Consider the following 14,515-nt stretch of genomic DNA (forward strand, 5'->3'; position numbering starts at 1 on the left):
ATAATTGGCGAACCCCAAAAAGCGTTGGATAGCACGGAGTCCGGAGGGGCGTGGCCAATTTAAGACGGCAGAGAGTTTGTCTGGATCCATCTGTAGTCCCTGGCCAGAGACCAAATATCCTAGAAAAGGAAGAGATTGGCATTCAAACAGACATTTCTCAATTTTGGCATAGAGTTGGTTGTCACGAAGTCTCTGAAGAACCATACGGACATGCCGGCGGTGTTCCTCTAGATTGGCAGAAAAAATTAGGATATCGTCCAGATATACCACAACACAGGAGTATAATAGATCACGAAAAATTTCATTGACAAAGTCTTGGAAGACGGCAGGGGCATTGCACAGTCCAAAGGGCATGACCAGATACTCAAAGTGTCCATCTCTGGTGTTAAATGCCGTTTTCCACTCGTCCCCCTCTCTGATGCGGATGAGGTTATAGGCGCCTCTTAAGTCCAATTTAGTGAAGATGTGGGCACCTTGGAGGCGATCAAAGAGTTCAGAGATGAGGGGTAAGGGGTAGCGGTTCTTAACCGTGATTTTATTAAGACCGCGGTAGTCAATGCAAGGACGTAGGGAGCCATCTTTTTTGGAGACAAAGAAAAATCCGGCTCCGGCAGGAGAGGAGGATTTACGGATAAAGCCCCTTTTTAGATTCTCCTGGACGTATTCGGACATGGCAAGAGTCTCTGGGGCAGAGAGAGGATAAATTCTGCCCCGGGGTGGAGTAGTACCCGGGAGGAGGTCGATAGGGCAATCATAAGGCCTGTGAGGAGGTAGAGTCTCAGCTTGTTTTTTGCAGAAAACATCCGCGAAGTCCATATAGGCCTTGGGGAGACCGGTTACTGGAGGAACCACAGAGTTACGGCAAGGGTTACTGGGAACCGGTTTTAGACAGTTCTTGGAACAAGAGGACCCCCAACTCTTGATCTCCCCAGTGGACCAATCCAAGGTTGGGGAATGAAGTTGAAGCCAGGGAAGTCCAAGGAGAATCTCCGAGGTGCAATTGGGGAGGACCAAAAGTTCAATCCTCTCATGATGAGATCCGATGCTCATAAGAAGGGGCTCCGTGCGGAAACGTATGGTACAGTCCAATCTTTCATTATTTACACAATTGATGTAGAGGGGTCTGGCGAGACTGGTCACTGGGATGTTGAACCTGTTGACGAGAGAGGCCAAAATAAAATTTCCTGCAGAACCAGAGTCCAAGAAGGCCACTGTAGAGAAGGAGAAGGCAGAAGCAGACATCCGCACAGGCACAGTAAGACGTGGAGAAGCAGAGTAGACATCAAGGACTGTCACACCTTTGTGCGGAGTCAGCGTACGTCTTTCCAGGCGGGGAGGACGGATAGGACAATCCCTCAGGAAGTGTTCGGTACTAGCACAGTACAGGCAGAGGTTCTCCATACGGCGTCGTGTCCTCTCTTGAGGTGTCAGGCGAGACCGGTCGACCTGCATAGCCTCCACGGCGGGAGGCACAGGAACAGATTGCAGGGGACCAGAGGAGAGAGGAGCCGAGGAGACGAAACGCCTCGTGCGAACAGAGTCCATATCTTGGCGGAGTTCCTGACGCCTTTCAGAAAAACGCATGTCAATGCGAGTGGCTAGGTGAATAAGTTCATGTAGATTAGCAGGAATTTCTCGTGCGGCCAGAACATCTTTAATGTTGCTGGATAGGCCTTTTTTGAAGGTCGCGCAGAGGGCCTCATTATTCCAGGACAATTCTGAAGCAAGTGTACGGAATTGTACGGCATACTCGCCAACGGAAGAATTACCCTGGACCAGGTTCAACAGGGCAGTCTCAGCAGAAGAGGCTCGGGCAGGTTCCTCAAAGACACTTCGGATTTCCGAGAAGAAGGAGTGTACTGAGGCAGTGACGGGGTCATTGCGGTCCCAGAGCGGTGTGGCCCATGACAGGGCTTTTCCGGACAGAAGACTGACTACGAAAGCCACCTTAGACCTTTCAGTGGGAAACAGGTCCGACATCATCTCCAGATGCAGGGAACATTGGGAAAGGAAGCCACGGCAAAACTTAGAGTCCCCATCAAACTTATCCGGCAAGGATAAGCGTATCCCAGGAGCGGCCACTCGCTGCGGAGGAGGTGCAGGAGCTGGCGGAGGAGATGACTGCTGAAGCTGTGGTAGCAACTGTTGTAGCATAACGGTCAGTTGAGACAGCTGTTGGCCTTGTTGCGCAATCTGTTGTGACTGCTGGGCGACCACCGTGGTGAGGTCAGCGACAACTGGCAGAGGAACTTCAGCGGGATCCATGGCCGGATCTACTGTCACGATGCCGGCTGGCAGGTAGTGGACCCTCTGTGCCAGAGAGGGATTGGCGTGGACCGTGCTAGTGGACCGGTTCTAAGCCACTACTGGTTTTCACCAGAGCCCGCCGCAAAGCGGGATGGTCTTGCTGCGGCGGTAGTGACCAGGTCGTATCCACTAGCAACGGCTCACCTCTCTGGCTGCTGAAGATAGGCGCGGTACAAGGGAGTAGGCAGAAGCAAGGTCGGACGTAGCAGAAGGTCGGGGCAGGCAGCAAGGATCGTAGTCAGGGGCAACGGCAGAAGGTCTGGAAACACTGGCAAGGGACACACAAGGAACGCTTTCACTGGCACTAAGGCAACAAGATCCGGCAAGGGAGTGCAAGGGAAGTGAGGTAATATAGGGAGTGCACAGGTGATAACTCTAATTGGAACCACTGCGCCAATCAGCGGCGCAGTGGCCCTTTAAATCGCAGAGACCCGGCGCGCGCGCGCCCTAGGGAGCGGGGCCGCGCGCGCCGGGACAGAACAGACGGGGAGCGAGTCAGGTAGGAGAGCCGGGGTGCGCATCGCGAGCGGGCGCTACCCGCATCGCGAATCGCATCCCGGCTAGCAGCAGGATCGCAGCGCCCCGGGTCAGAGGACGTGACCGGGGCGCTGCAGCGGAGGAGGTGAAGCGAGCGCTCCGGGGAGGAGCGGGAACCCGGAGCGCTCGGCGTAACATTTATCCTGCAGGTTTAACACTGTAAAAAAAAAAAAAAAAAAAAACCCTCATGAATGCAGTATTTTGTTAGTCTGCCTCCTTAACCCCTGAGGGACTCAGCCTATTTTCACCTTAAGGACTCAGCAAATTTTCGTTTTTGCATTTTCGCTTTTTCCTCCTTCCCTGCTAAAAATCATAACGCTTTCAATTTTGTACCTACAGACCCATATAAGGGCTTGTCTTTTGCGACACCAATTGTACTTTGCAATTACATCACTTATTTTATAATATAACCTGCGGCTAAACAAAAAAAATTATTTGTGTAATGAAATGAAAAATAAAAAACGCCATTTTGTAAATTTTGGGGGCTCCCGTTTCTACGCAGTGCAATATTTAGTAAAAATGACACCTTATATTTATTCTGTAGGTCCATACGGTTACACAATTTATATATTTTTTATTTTATTTTAGTACTTAAAAAGATTATAAACTACATACACCAACATTTGTTAGTTTAAAATTGGCATCTTATGACCCCTATAACTTTTTTATTTTTCCATGTATGGGGTGGTTTGAGGGCTCATTTTTTGTGCCGTCATCTGTAGTTTTTATCGGTATGATTTTAGTTTTGATGGGACTTTTTAATCGCTTTTGATTAATATTTTTATGGTATATGAAGTGACCAAAAATGCACAATGTTGGACATTGGTATTTTTTTACGCCATCGATTGTGTGGTTTAGCTAACCTAATATTTTAATAGTTCGGACATTTACGCACGCTGCGGTACCACATGTGATTATTTTTATTCTTTATTACATTATTTTAGTAAAAAAATGGGAAAAGGGGGGTGATTTAATCTATCAATAGGGACGGGATTAATGAACTTTTAATGAAAACATGCAATCTTCTGATTGCATACACTGATGAGTGCTTTGCCATTGCAAAGCACTGATCAGTGTAGCCGGCAATCTGTTGCTCTAGCCTGCTGCACAGGCATGGAGCAGTAGATTGCCAAATGAACAACGGAGAGGCAGGTGAGGACCCTCCTGTCATCTGGTAAGCTTATCGGGAAATCGCAATTTTGTCGCGATAGTCATGATCAGCTCTGCTGAGCTGCCGGGGTTCTTTAACTTTTTTTTTAGATGCCGCAATCAACTTTGATCGCGGTGTCTAAAGGGTTAATGCTGGGCATCGGCCCAATCGGCCATGCCCCGCATTAGCCGCGGGTCCTGGCTGCCCGTAGCAACCGGAACCCACCGGGATTAACCTGTTCTGCACCCGTGAGAACAGTTTAAACCGGGGGATGCAGGGCATATGCATACACCCTGCGTCCCCAAGAGATTGAAAAACAGAATAGAAAACAATCAAATAGTCATATCTGAAAAAGTGTTTTCTTGTAGAAAATGAGCTCTAACATAGTGGTGTCAGGCGAAAAATAAAAAGGTTATGGATTTTGTAATGTGGCGACAATAATTATAAAAAAAAAAAATGTTTTCATTATGGCAATATAGTAAAAAGCCTATGTAAATTTGGTATCACTGTAGTTGTACTGACCCACGGATAATGTTATTTTTACCATATGGTGAATTGTATAAAATAGGCACTGTAAGATTCAAAAAATTTTTTGTATGTTGTAGGTTTTAGCAAAACATTAAAGGGGTACTCCCCTGCAAAACATTTTTTTAAATCAACTGGTGCTAGAAAGTTAAACAGATTTGTAAATTACTTCTATTTAAAAATGTTAATCCTTCCAGTACTTATAAGCTGCCATATGCTCCACAGGAAGTTCTTTATCGGAGCAGGAGAGGTTTGCTATGGGAATTTGCTCCTACTCTGGACAGTTCCTAAAATGGACAGAGGTGTCAGCAGAGAGCACTGTGGTCAGACAGAAAGGAAATTCAAAAAGAAAAGAACTTCCTTCGGAGAATACAGCAGTTGACAAGCACTGGAAGGGTTAAGATTTTTATATAGAAGTAGTTTTGCAAATCCATTTAACTTTCTGGCACCAGTTGATTAAAAAAAAAAAAAAAAATGTTTTCCAGTGGAGCAGCCCTTTAGCTTTTTTAATGTACTTCATAAGACATTATGTTTATACAAATCATGGCTTATAAAAAAGACCACTAGGGGCCCATACACAACATAATCCTGTTCTTTGTCAAAGCTGAAGCACATACATGGACAAAGACCAGTAAGTAAGGGTGGAACTAGCATTCCTCTGTGCTCACTCCTGTCCTTCTATCAGACTTCAGCATGAAAACAGAGTAGATGGGGTTACAGAGCAATCTGCAGTGATTGGATGAAGAGATCCAGCACAGCAGACTCAGGGAGGAAGCTGAGTCATGCAGAGTGAAGACACGGCTGCTTCAAAGCACAGAATGACAAACCAAGTGAGCAACAAATAGAAGGTATTTGGGAAAGAAATATAGGTAAAAGACACATAAAATGATCAGGATTATGCAACTGAGTAACATGTAATATTTTTTTTGTGTGGGATATGACAGGTACTCTTAAATAAAAATTAACCAATTAGATATGTCAATGAAAAAATAAAGTTACGTCACTTGGAATGCGACAATGGTAAGACTAACAAAAAAAAAAAAAAAAAGGCCCTGTAATGCACCCTATGGCATGCCAGGGGAAGTGGTAACATTTTCTGTTACTTTAAAGTTATAAACAGGTGACTTGTGCTTATTTGATCTACATTTTTATATGCCTATGTCCAATTCCTCTAATTTGTAACATGAATAGAAATGCATGTAAGTGAAATTCATAGGCATCTACAGATTATTGCATGTGAATGTTTTATATAAATAATTGTAATGTTGTTAAAGAAACCAATTTGTCTTTAAGACATATAGGAGCTCAGTGATCTTCCTTGTGAAAAAATAGTGTACCCATATAAAACCACAACTCCAGGGTGAGATGTCAGTATGTATAGTAGCACTATGGAGGTAGTGGGCTGACATTTCGGAGCTGCCTGTCCCACTGGGTTTACCTGCATCAGGGAGTCTTTGTATTCTGCACAATGTTAGGCGACAGGATCATATTAACAGCAAGCATCTTTATCAATGCAATGAAAGGACTACATTCTTTTTGTTGGGCATGCGCTGAAGTAGATAAATAAGAAACTGATGCAGCTCAGCAGGTCTGTTTTCTTCATTCCATTATATTAGATGTACAATGTTGACTGCTCTAAAAGAAAACCACTCAAGCAAACTGTTATAGAAATATCACCTTTAGAAATTGCTGTTGTGGGTTTTAAGAAAAAAAAAAAATCAATTGCTTAAGATTCTGAGTGAAGAAGTCCATTATGTTGAGTGTGTAGTGTTAACAATCTCTCCACAGGTAGTACTAAAAAAAATTCAGATAAAGGTGCATATTAACATCTACCACAAGCCCTGAACAGACCATAGCATTAAAAGGTGCAACATAATGAATTGCACATTATTATCCTAATTATAAACATACACATTTGGATACTATTAAAGATGCAATATAGTACGTTATGTTAACTAGATAATTACCTGAATCTATTACTCCTTCAGATCTGCCATGCAAATGTGTTTTTACTTGGCACACCCTCTAAATCAATGTATCACAGTAAGGGTTTCCTGGAACCTGGTCAGTGGTTCATCAACAGACATCAGCAGCAAAAACTGGAAGAAGCGCTCTTCTCTTCCTGGCTAACTGCTCTCCCTGTCTCACTGCAGGAGACAGGCTTCATAGACTTACTAAAAATGATCAGTCTCCTTCAGCAAGACAGGGAGAGCAGCACTTAAAGGGTTACTCCACTGGCGAGTGCCCCCTCATGATGTCACGGCCACGTCCCTTCAATTCAAGTCTGTGGGAGGGGGCGTGATGGTTGTCACGCCCCTCCCATAGACTTGCATTGAGGGGGCATGGCCGTGACGTTACGAGGGGCTGTGCCCACCCCTGCAGCGCGAAAACAGCGTTCGGAACATTTAGTTCCATGCTGGCTAGTGGAGTACCCCTTTAACACATGCTTCTGTCAGCCTTTTCTATCTATTGGTAGGCTCTGAACACCCAGACCTTGACTGTTTAAAACTTTTGACATGTCTCTGTAACATCCAAAAAAAGCAATACTAACTGCGTCAAAAATAGTATAAAACATATTTATTTAGTCCAATGTTACATTGTGCATTTCAAAAAAGTGCAAAGTCCTACTTTTAGGTCTAAGCATAGGCTTTATATTTTTATAAAAGACCTACGCTTGGACCACAACATAGCATTTTGCACTTTATTGGGATATACGATGTAACGTTGGACTAAATAAATATACCTATATATGCTTTTGACTATTTTTGATGCTGTCAAGCTCACTTTTCTAGATGTTGATGCAAGCATATGATAATACTGGTTAATTAATGTTTCTTCCCTTTATAAGGGGAATGATTTGCCAATTAGGGTAGGGTCACACATGCCTTATCTTACTGCGTATTTGTTGCTGCGTATTTCACTACCTATTGAAGCCAATTGGTGGTAAAATCTGCTGCTGATTTGCTATGCATTGACTTTAAAGGGGTACTTTTTAAAAAATTTTCTTTAAATCAATTTTCTTTTTAAATCAACCGGTGCCAGAAAGTTAAACAGATTTGTAAATTACTTCTACTAAAAAAATCTTAATCCTTCCTGTACTTATTAGCTGCTGAATACTATAGTGGAAATTATTTTCCGTTTGAAACACAGAGCTGTCTGCTGACATCATGGGCACAGTGCTCTCTGCTGACATCTCTGTCCATTTTAGGAACTGTCCAGAGTAAAAGGAAATCCCCTTAGCAAACATATGCTGTACTTGACAGTTCATAAAATGGACAGAGATGTCAGCAGAGAGCACTGTGCTCGTGATGTCACCAGACAGTTCTGTGTTTCAAAAAGAAAAGAATTTCCGCTGTAGTATTCAGCAGCTAATAAGTATAGGAAGGATTAAGATTTTTTAATAGAAGTAGTTTACAAATCTGTTTAACTTTCTGGCACCAGTTGATTTAAAAAGAAAACGTTTTCACTAGAGGATACAGACTATGACTGAAGGAAAGTTTTGTTATCCTCGCAAGTGGATCCATTTTTGGATAAAAATTAATAAATGACAATGAAGTACTACAGAAATAAGTACAAAAAATTACTTTGTACTTAAAATTTCCTACTGACATATAAATACTGTACTAAAGATTATCTACCAGCACACAAATTTTATATTAATTACGTTCTGGCATACACATGCTGTACTAAACATGATGTACTGTTGTACCGATTGTGTAGAAACATACAAATAGCATACTAGAAATGACATAGAGGAAGAGTGGTGCAGTTGACCATAGCAACTAATCAGATCGCTTCTTTAATTTTTCAGAGGCCTTTTTAAAAATAAAAGAAGAAAATCCTCTGCACAGGTTTTGATAAATCTCCCCCATAGTGTCATACACATTCTGTAGTAAAAATGACATGCTCGCATACAAATTGAGTTCTAAATATAATAATAATGAATTCTGAAAACAAGTTTATGTTTGTTCTTCAGATCAGGGTCTGCAGCATGTGTTTAAAGGGGAAGAGCTTGATGTTATAGTCCCCACTGTGGCTTGGAGCCAGGATCTGGATGATTACACCACCAAAGAGGCCCTCACAAGCCTATGGAGTAAAATGAACACAAATGCTGTCAGTCTTCTGTTCTGTTCCACCTGCTGCATTATCTGTTCACTGTCATATATTCCTGCTGTTTCCTGCCAAGTCCTTGATGCTTTCTTTACTCCTACAAATCATTCTTGGCCTGGGCAACACAGGCTGGCTGCTGCTTTACAAAGGGATGATTTTATGATGTTAGCAGAGTGATTTACAGCCTTGTTTTCAGAGGGAGTCTGTGCATCTATGATGTCATTCTCTATAATGAATCCTGTGTGCTGTGTATGTCTGCTCTTTACCTCCCAACTACAAACCATCATTCACACAGAGTCACCAATTCTATGTGTTGCTCTTTATTCTTAGTTAGGCTAGGTTCACACCAGGTTTGTGCATCTTAGAGAAATAGTACAGTCTTCATGTGTCCTATTTAAGGAATGGATCCTGTGATATTTTTTTGTTTCTATTTTGGAAATAAAAAACAAAAATGCAGACAACAGTGTGCATCCAGCATTTAAAGGAAACCTGGCATCACTTTGATTCTGCATGAACCACAGATACTGTGGGTGCTCTCTGGTGACTTCTTCCCACCCCACTAGCCTGGATTGAAAAATCTCTCTTTGAATATAGAAAGAGAGCTATTAGTGAAGGTCTATGGGGTAGGGTGAAGCCGCCGTGGAGCACCCCAATGACTCTTGGCCACACAAAATGCATATTTTTAGTTTCGCATGAAAGTACCAAATAGGAAATAGTTAGTTGTTCTACACCAATCTTATGTAAAATCCTGCTGGCTTCAATATCCCCTGCTTTATTAAGAGGAGACTATAGTGATTGCCTGTTTTCCGAAACCTCTTTCCCACTGTAGAAAATGTGTAGCATTTTTGACAAATGTCAAAAGGGGTTTTGACCTTCAAGAGGTTATCCGGATAAAGTTTTTATTCTGAATAGACGTAGAAACAAAAAGACCAAAAGACGGCGCCTCAAGCATTACCCTAGACAAAAGAGAGGGGATATCCCTTGTTAGAGGGGGTGCAGGCTCTATAAAATGGCCGCTCACCTTCAGCATATAGGAAACACGCATATCACCCCATATAGGGGTTGTAAAGATGGTATGGATCCGTGCAGCCCAAAGCTCCCAGGAACAACCAGCCGGTGTCTTGGAAAGGTACTGGATAGGAAATGCGGAAAAAAACCTTGGCAGCAGGTGCTCAGCAATCCAATAGGAAGTGTCACACGCTGGTCATGAAGTGAGGAAGTTCAGCAACTTTATTCATGTACAGCAATGATGCGTTTCGGGGTTAATCCATCCCTTCTTCAGATTGACACAGTACATACACAGCATAAAACAAGAGGGGTTTAAATATGCATTGTAACTGACACACAAAATGGAGGGCAGTTCAAAGGTCAAAAGTTCATGCGTATGCAATTTAGTCAGATACGCATAGCATGGACAACAATAGCGCTGTGGAGAGGACCAGACTCAGTTAATATGTCTAACAGGAAAAAAGAATAAGATAAAACCAATTTATTTAATAAATAAAATCAGATACACTGTATTATGTCCGGGATAATATGGGAAAGAGGCTTGGATAGCGTGACTGTAATGTTCCTGCGTGTCACGAATGTAAATACCGGCACGCCACAGCTCTGCTGGTAAGGACGCTTCGCTAGGGAGCCAGCCACGTGTCCACCAACAACCATTGATGAGGGGGGCGTGCACAGAGATCGTAGCTTCAGCGCAGAAAGCACTGGCTATCGCTGTCAGTATCTGAGAAAGCCGAGTGCGATGCCAGAGATGCGCTGGATGGATACAATTTTGTAGGTAATGCAGTTGGTAATGCAGCTGTCGCAAAATGCACCTTATAACCTCTAGAAATAGCCAATTCCATCTCCGCCATTGGTTTTATACATATATACGTATTACCTACACAATTGTATCCATCTAGCGCATCCCTGGCATCGCACTCAGCTTTCTCAGATGCCGACAGCGATAGCCAATGCTTTCTGTGCGCCGCTACGCTGAAGGTTTCTCTGCGCACGCCCCCCTCATCAATGGTTGTTGATGGACACGTGACCGGCTCCCTAGCAATGCGTACTCATCAACTAGCTCCTGCTTACCAGCGGAGCTGTGGCGGGCCAGTGTTTACATCCGTGGCATGCAGGAAAGTTACAGTCAAGCTACCCAAGCCTCTTTCCCATATTATCCTGGACATAAGACAGTGTATCTGATTTTATTTTATTCTTTTTTCCTGTTAGACACATTAACTAAGTCTGGTCCTTTCCACAGCGCTATTGTTGTCCATGCTATGCATATCTGACTAAATTGCATACGCATGAACTTTTGACCTTTGCACTGCCCTCCATTTTGTGTGTCAATTACAATGCATATTTAAACCCCTCATGTTTTATGCTGTGTATGTACTGTGTCAATCTGAAGAAGGGGTGTAATAACCCCAAAATGCGTAATTTCTATACATGGATAAAGTTGCTGAACTTCCTCACTTCGTGACCAGAGTGTGACACTTCCTATTGGATTGCTGAGCGCCTCTTGCCAAGGTTTTTTTCCGCATTTCCTATTCCTAAATTTTTTATTTGTCCACTATGCCCGGGATGCCGCAATAAAATACTTATCCTTGACTTACCTTTCACCACTCACTGTCCTGTCTTCCTGCTGAGCTAATCGCCAGCCACAGTGATGTCCCACCGAGGCTGGTTATAGGCTGAGTGGCAATGTGATGTATGGGGCACGGGCTCCAGGAAGAGTGCTGGGCTTAATACAATACACTGCCAATAAGCCTATCACTGGCCTTGCCGGGAATCATTGTGGCCAGAGCCATTAGCTTAGTGGCAGTGTGACGTGTCTGGTTCCAAATGCAGGAAAATGCCCGATTTTTAGACTATGAGAACAAAACCAACAATTCCATGTGGGGGGAATATAAAATTTTCCCGGAGCACCCCTTTAATCTCCTGAACTTTATATTGTATACACAGGTAAAAATCCTGTACATTGTTTGTTCTTAGCCTAGTAAAAACACACTGTTCTGACCATAATTTCATTCGCAGTGAAATTATTTTACTTATTTACTCATTACATCACTGTATCAAGCTAGGTTAACATGCTCCCAGTGTGCCACAGGGCCAGTTACTGAGTGGCAAGGCTGCATGCGATTTACCACGAATCATTGTGGTTCCGTATTGTGGTTTTTGCTTGCAAAGTTTTTAAATGTGAATCGTGTTGATTAAGACGTTTCACCTGTGAAAACAATGTGGTTAATAACTGTTACAAAGCCACAACGATTCATGTTAAAGGGGTATTCCAGGCAAAACCTTTTTTATATATATATCAACTGGCTCCGGAAAGTTAAACAGATTTGTAAATGACTTCTATTAAAAAATCTTAATCCTTCCAATAGTTATAAGCTTCTGAAGTTTTCTGTCTAACTGCTCAATGATGATGTCACGTCCCGGGAGCTGGGCATGATGGGAGAATATCCCCATAGGAACTGCACAGCTCCCGGGACGTGAGTCATCAGAGAGCAGTTAGACAGAAAACAACAACTCAACTTCAGAAGCTAATAACTATTGGAAGGATTAAGATTTTTTAATAGAAGTAATTTACAAATCTGTTTAACTTTCCAGAGCCAGTAGATATATAAAAAAAAGTTTTGGCCTGGAATACCCCTTTAAATTGCGTGTGGTCTTTCTACATGTTAATTGGCCACGTGGAGCACTATCTTTGTGTGTGAACCCAGCCTTATGTAATTTTCTTTTGAAAACTATTTGGATGTAATCAGCAGTATTTTATGCTTTCATGGTTATTGCTTTTTTCTATTGTCTTGCTACTAGCATCTTTGAAATACTGTAAGTTTTGTTTTCATAATTGTATTAATATCTTTATGATTTGTATGTTATTCTAACATATTGTATTGATTCATGGAATATGATGGGGCTAGTTTATTAATACTAGTAGTTCTGCTTTACTTATTGGAGTCACAAGCATCTGCCAATAAAAAACATAATTTTTTAATTATAACCTTCTCTTGTCATTTGTTATATTGATAACATTTACAAGGTGAAAAGGTCACCGATGTAAAAGTCGTTTTTTTAATACTTTGTTGAATGCTAAAATAAAAAAAATGTTGTACAAATCTTTTTATGCTTAAACATGGCAAGTGGTTGCTTCAGTAGGTAAAGCACTGTTATGAATAATATGATTTAAGAAAAGGCATAACATTTATCTTGCCTATAGCCTCACCCAAATGCATCCAGGCTCACCCACACACAATGCCTCAAGCCTCACCCACACACAATGCCTCCAGCCTCACCCACATACAAAGCCTCCAGCCTCACCCACATACAAAGCATTCAGCCTCACCCAAATGACTTAAGCTTCACCCACACACAAAGGGATGAACAGAGGTGGACAGGTTACAGACTAGGGTGACAACAGGGTGGATAGAGGGGTCAGAGGGTTGGCACAGGGGTGACGGGGTGGTAAGATATGTGGACAGGGGTGAAAAACAGTCAGAGAGGTGGACTGGAATGACAGGGAGGAAGACAGGGGTAACGGGGTTGACAAAGGGGTGGATGAGTGACAAGAGGAAGAACAAAGGGGACAAAGAAGTGGACAGGGGTTGGATAGGGGTGGTCGGGTGACAGAGGGGTGAATGGGGTGACAGAGGGTGGACAGAGGTGACAGAGGGGTGTACAGGGCTGACAGGGAGGTCAGAGGGGTGGACAGGGATGAATACCCCTAATAAAAATAGTGCTTTTTTTCATGCAAAATTAGTCGATTTTCTTACAGTTTTAAATACTTGCTGTAAACATTGTGTGAACATCGCCTGAGAAGGCAGATATATAACCTGAACAATGTTTACACTTTGGTTTAAAAGGGCTGTTTATAAAGTGTCATCAATTTCTTGTGACTGACATGGCTTGTGCTAATTCGCACTGGGACTGTATGGAAATAAAGATGAAAAACTGTTAGGCTGCGACAGAACAGTATAGAGGTAAATTTTTCTTCAGAAACACAAAAGGTTAACTGTGAAAGTACAGGGAGAAACAGCAGCAACACAAACAGCCAGCTAATCTCTTAAGGGAAGATAATTGAGATCATGTGGGGAACTCAATAACTTAAATCCTGCTGTTTTCAATATGAGGTCAGATAGCTTATTACCTTGCATCTAATTATTTGTGTTATTAATTTATAAATGGCTCATCAATTTATACCATTCCATAATATAAACAGCTGTTGGCACAGGCGTAACTTGTACCTTGTGGGCCCAGATGCAATATTTGTAACAGGGACCCATGTCTACCATGTGTCATTTATATTTCTGGTTTCTTCTTTTAGGGCAAAGATGCCTTGGGGCGCTTTCAGTCATAGGGCCCGGTGTGACTGCTACCTCTGCTCCCCCTATAGTTACATTACAGGTTGTCGGCCTTCCTTATAGTAAAAAAAAAAAAACTCTAGGGCCTCACTTACCGGAAGCTGTATACTTAAAGTGGTACTCCCGTGGAAAACTTTTTATTTATTTTTTATTTTTTTAAATCAACTGGTGCCAGAAAGTTAAACAGATTTGTAAATTACGTATGTGAGAGATGTTCGGCACTGCTTACTTCTGTACCTGGGAGCTGATGGACACTAAGTCGCTATTGCGGGGAGAGGATTCAGTGGTGCTCAGACTCACGTAGGATATGACATAAGTGCATAAGAAGAAGAATGAAAGGTCGGCACTCACCGGGTTTCCAATTCAGCAGATTTTATTGCACAATACTCACAGCCATTGTACAGTTCTAGGGGAGATGACGGGTGGTAACATAGGGGGGTACCACAGAGAGGCGACACCAGTGTTTCGCACTTAGTAGTGCTTCGACTAGGCCCGTCGAAGCACTACTAAGTGCGAAACACTGGTGTCGCCT

The sequence above is a fragment of the Hyla sarda genome, chromosome 1 (assembly GCF_029499605.1).
Source record: "Hyla sarda isolate aHylSar1 chromosome 1, aHylSar1.hap1, whole genome shotgun sequence".
NCBI classification, from domain to species: domain Eukaryota; kingdom Metazoa; phylum Chordata; class Amphibia; order Anura; family Hylidae; genus Hyla; species Hyla sarda.